The sequence below is a fragment of the Triticum dicoccoides genome, chromosome 7B (genome assembly GCF_002162155.2).
Source record: "Triticum dicoccoides isolate Atlit2015 ecotype Zavitan chromosome 7B, WEW_v2.0, whole genome shotgun sequence".
Classification (NCBI taxonomy): Eukaryota; Viridiplantae; Streptophyta; class Magnoliopsida; order Poales; family Poaceae; genus Triticum; species Triticum dicoccoides.
The window spans coordinates 180632937-180638603 of NC_041393.1; positions in this window are offsets into that span (position 1 = coordinate 180632937).

A 5667-nucleotide genomic window follows, 5' to 3' on the forward strand; every position below is an offset into this window, starting at 1 on the left:
GCTTGTCGGCGACTCCTCCTCCCCCCCTGCGTCTCATGGGATCTGGTGGTCAAGGTCATGCTAGTAGCGGATCTGGGCATCCCAGCCTAGATCCGGTGGATATGGGGGTCTTTGATGTCGGGAGTGGCCGGCGACCCCGTGGAGGTGGCGGTGTGGCGGCCGGTGTCCGCGCTGCTCCGATGCAGGGTGGCGAGGCTTCGGGTGGTTTTGACCAGGGCGTGGAGGCACAGGTCATGTGGTGGTGGCAGGTTGATTGCAGCGGCGGCCAGATTGTTCTGGCGTCGGCTCATCTATAGGCTGTCTATGTCGGCCTTCGACCCCTCTTCTCGGCGTTCATTCGCTTCTCTCATCGGAGGGCTGGCCTTCTCCCGACTGAGGTCCATCGACAGTCTCGCACCCGGTGCCGCAGTACCGAGCTGGTCTCGCGCCCGGCAGCAGGATCGGCCCGTCTCACACCCGGCAGCAGGACCGGCCAGTCTCACACCCAGCGGCGGGACTGCACTCGTCTCGCGCCCGGTCTAGCAGGACAGCTTGATGGAGGCTTGTTGTGGCCGACCGATTGGGTCTCGGTGCTGGGTCCGACCAGGGGTGCGAAAGGTGGATCCTTTTTGCCCGCCTCTGTGGTTGGGGTAGTGGTGGGGCTCGGGGGACTTGGTGTTAAGGTCTTGGATTCCGGGGCGGTGGCCCTTGTGGTGGTGGCGTGGAGCTCATGGGCAGAGCTCGTCCCTCGGTGCTGCCCGGCTGCCACGGGCGTGTGGGCAGCGTGGTAGCCGGGGTGTGTCATTCGGTGGTGGTGAGTGTTGGCTGGGGTGAAAACCTACTCTATCTTCGGACGGACTGGCGACAACGAAGATCGCTCCCTTCTTGAAGGCATCGTCGCGGCTATCATTGCCCACCGTGTTTCTCCAGGGGAAACTCTGATCCTCGGATCGGGCGGTGGCGGCGCTCCGGTGTCGTATCCTTCCTGAAGGTGCCGCCTTGGAGCCCATGGTTCGTCATATGCAGCTTCACTTCTTCGCGGTGTTCACGACTGAAGCCCCCGGCGACTCTTGTAGTGCTAGGGAGTGTGTTGCTGCGCTCAGCACCTATGTATCCTGCCTTGGGTGTGTGTGTGCGTTTGTGGTGGGTGAGTGCCGTTGTACCGAGCACTGTTGGTCTATGCTTTATATATAAAGTGGGGGAAAGCCTTTTTCAGTATAGTAGTAGATGCAGGTAGGAGTCGTCTACTAATCTTGGACGTCATGCCTATATAATAATCATTGCCTGGATATCGTCATAATTATTTGAAGTTCTATCAATTGCCCAACAGTAATTTCGCACCGTATGCTATTTTTCTCGAGAGAAGCCACTAGTGAAATCTACGGCCCCCGGGTCTATTTTCTCATCATATATTTTCAGATCTATATTTCTATTTGCCTTTTCTTTTATTTGCCACTTTTATTTTCAGATCTATATTATCAAAAACCCAAAAATGTATTGCTGAGTTTTATTTACTTTTATTTGCATCTATCAATCTACCACAATTTTTATCTCATCAACAAGCCAATCTTTGGTGCCATTACCCGAAAGGGATTGACAAGCCAGGATCCACTGATTCCACTCTTTTCACACATGCTATTGATGGTGATCTATTCGTGTGCCAAATTTATGTGGATGATATTATTTTCAGCTGTACTAACAATGCTTGTAGCATGGAGTTCGAGCGAATGATGTCCGAAAAATATCAAATGTCTATGATGGGTGAATTTAAGTTCTTTCTCGCACTGCAAATACGTCAACAAGAGAATGTAATTTTCATATCTCAGGACAAATATTTGAGAGACTGTCTGAGGAAGTTTAAAATACAAGATTGAAAAAAGAATGGCTACAAAACTCCAATGGCCATGAATGGTAAACTGGACGTAGATGTGTACGGTAAATACTACGATCAGAAAGTTTATTGTTTGATGATTGGTTCTTTACTCTACCTATGTGCATCCAGACCTGATATTATGTTGAGTGTTTGTATGTGTGCTCATTTTTAAGCTGCACCAAAAGAATCGCATCACCAAGCGGTCAAGCGTATGCTAAGGTATTTGGCCAATAGCCCCACCTTAGGTTTATGGTATCCTAAGGGAGCACATTTTGATCTCATTGGATATTCAGACTCAGATTACGCAGGTGACCTGGTTGACAGGAAATCTACTTTGGGGACATGCCATTTCCTTGGTAGATCTTTGGTATATGTTGGTCATCAAGGAAGCAGAATTGTGTCTCTCTCTCTACGGCTAAGGCTGAATATATTGTTGTTGGCATGTGTTGCACTTAGTTATTCTGGATGAAGCAGATTCTGAAGGATTATGGCATCAAGGTCAAGAAGATTCCTCTATTCTGTGACAATGAGAGTGCGATCAAAATTGCACACAATCTAGTGTAGCATTCTCGCACTAAGCATATTGAAGTCACCCATCACTTTCTTTGCGATCATGTTGCTCGAGAGGATATTGTTATGAGCCACGTCAATACTAAAGAAAATCTCGTTGATATCTTCACCAAGCCTCTCGATGATAAAAGATTCTGTGTGTTTGGTGTGAGCTAAATATCCTAGATTCTGCAAACATGCAGTAAGCTGGACTCGACACCCGTACCATCACTTCCACATGTTAGAAGGAATGGGCGCACAACATTCGAAGAGTTTGAAAATTTTGACAAAGTGAAATTTTATTTTTGAGAATGAATACATTAACAAAGAACTAGAGTAACTGGCTGCCACGATAATTGTGCGACGCTCGAGGTCATACAGTTCTTATATGGTGGGTCATGCCACCACAATTTCCCTTCATTAAGTTGCCTTTCGGTTGAAGGATTCTATGTTAGTCCGAATGTATTTCACTCATAGCTTTTCTCTTGGGTGATTGTGTGTTCTTTGTCTGAGTGAAATACCTAGGACCGTATTTTCCCTCTATTCTATCTCTTCCAATCCATGTTGTTCTGTTATGAATGCTCAAATTTCATCTGGTAACGATACTTTATCTGGTGGCCTTGACCAGTCAATGGTTCGTTCGAATTTAAATTCGTTTTGGCGAAAGCCGTCCAAAATCTGGGGTTTCCCGCCCAAGTCAGGACCACGATCTTTGATGGCGGTTGCCACGTGCTCTTCATCAATTGTTGTTTTATCTAGTCTGTTGAATTTCAATAGTCCTTTGACTATGGCCGCTTGATCAGAGTAAGTGGATGCGGTTATTTCTCCTCACATATATATACCGCATTGCCAACCATCCCAAAATCCACTTCGTCTCTTTGCCACTGTCACTTTCCAGAGCCCTACTGCACTGCTCCACCTTGAGATTGACAATGACGATCATCTTTGCCACTTTGCTGTTGGAAAGAGGTTGCCAGAGACATTCATCGCCGCCGCAGATCATCTTCCTCCCTGCGCCACTGTAGTTGATGCACATCACAGAGTTAGGGTATGTGTAGTGCAAACTCGTTCTTCCAATCATCTTGCTCGAGTTCGTCCATGGTAGTAATTACTTGTATTTACCGCTTTTCTCAGATCTTTACTGATAGGTAACTTGTGCGGATTTAGTTTGTAGAAGTCTCTCGCATCGAAAGAAAAATTAGATCTAGGGTTTGTGTAATGTCTCATACGAATGGTATGCTTAGCACATTAACTAGTATATTCTTTGAACCTACTAGTTCGTTCTACACATTTCTTACACCCGAAACATTTCTCAAAGTCTGCATCTAATTCTTCTTCAAAACATTTTTCTCAAAAACCTCTTTGTGAGCATTCATAACCATATCCCTGTTTTTCCTCGCATCTATCTGTATTCACAGGTAAAAGCAGTCATTTGAGGATTCACCTCGACCAGTGAGTGAAAATGCAACTAATCCCTGGGTGGTTTTGGTAATTCTTAACAACATATAGTTCATTGAACTAATGCTCTTTCAAGATGATCGTTTCAGAAAGTTCAATGATTGGCATGGCATGGACTAGATATGTGGACCCCTCAAAATGATAAGGACACATATTGGCAACAAGCTCAAGACTCTACCTTTTTCATTTTAGTGATCCAAGATCACATAGAGTCCATAGGAAAGCCAATACTATTAAAAGGGGATGAGTTGTTGCTTAATGGATTACTTGCTCAAAATGCTTAGTGATATGCTCCAAAAACCATCAACCACTTTCTCATTTCCACATATGTCCTAAACCCAAAAGTCAAATTTTGCCCCACCGATTTGATCTATCCGGTGCCTCCAAGTTTCATTTGACATATCCACTGCCACAAACCCTAGTCACTTCGGTCTCACCGATAGGGATCTCGGTCTCACCAAGATGGGATTGCAAACTCACTGTTTCCTTTTTGTAACATTTCGGTCCAACCGAAATGAGCAAATCGGTCCCATTGAGTCTGCAATGCAAATTCACTATTTCCTCTTCGTAACACTTCGGTCCCACCGAAGGGAGCGGATTGGTCCCACCGACTTTGCCTGAACAACTCTCTATGTGCCTTTTGCTGAAATCGGTCTCACCGAGTTTATGTAATCGGTCACCCCGAGATTACTTTATGCCCTGATGTCTACTACGCAACCTTCTTCTTGTAGACGTTGTTGGGCCTCCAAGTGCAGAGGTTTGTAGGACAGTAGCAAATTTCCCTCAAGTGGATGACCTAAGGTTTATCAATTCGTGGGAGGCGTAGGATGAATATGGTCTCTCTCAAGTAACCGTGCAACCAAACAACAAAGAGTCTCTTGTGTCCCCAACACACCCAATACAATGGTAAATTGTATAGGTGCACTAGTTCGGCGAAGAGATGGTGATACAAGTGCAATATGGATGGTAGATATAAGTTTTTGTAATCTGAAAATATAAAAACAGCAAGGTAACTAATGATAAAAGTGAGCACAAACGGTATTGCAATGCTAGGAAACAAGGCCTAAGGTTCATACTTTCACTAGTGCAAGTTCTCTCAACAATAATAACATAACTGGATCATATAACTATCCCTCAACATGCAACAAAGAGTCACTTCAAAGTCACTAATAGCGGAGAACAAACGAAGAGATTATTGTAGGGTACGAAACCACCTCACAGTTATCCTTTCTGATCCATCTATTCAAGAGTCCCTAGTAAAATAACATGAAGCTATTCTTTCCGTTTGATCTATCATAGAGTTCGTACTAGAATATCACCTTAAGACACAAATCAACCAAAACCCTAATGTCACCTAGATACTCCAATGTCACCTCAAGTATCCATGGGCATGATTATACGATATGCATCACACAATCTTAGATTTAGCTATTCAACCAAAGCAAAGTACTTCAAAGAGTGTCCCAAAGTTTCTACCGGAGAGTCAAGACGAAAACGTGTGCCAACCCCTATGCATAACTTCATTGAACCCGCAATTTGATCACCAAAACATACATCAAGTAGATCACGTGAATATTCCATTGTCACCATAGATAAGCACAGCAAGACATACATTAAGTGTTCTCAAATCCTTAAAGACTCAATGCGATAAGATAACTTCAAAGGGAAAACTCAATCCATTACAAGAGAGTAGAGGGGCAGAAACATCATAAGATCCAACTATAATAGCAAAGCTCGAGATACATCAAGATCGTGCCGAATCAAGAACACGAGAGATAGAGATCAAATACATAGCTACTGGTACATAC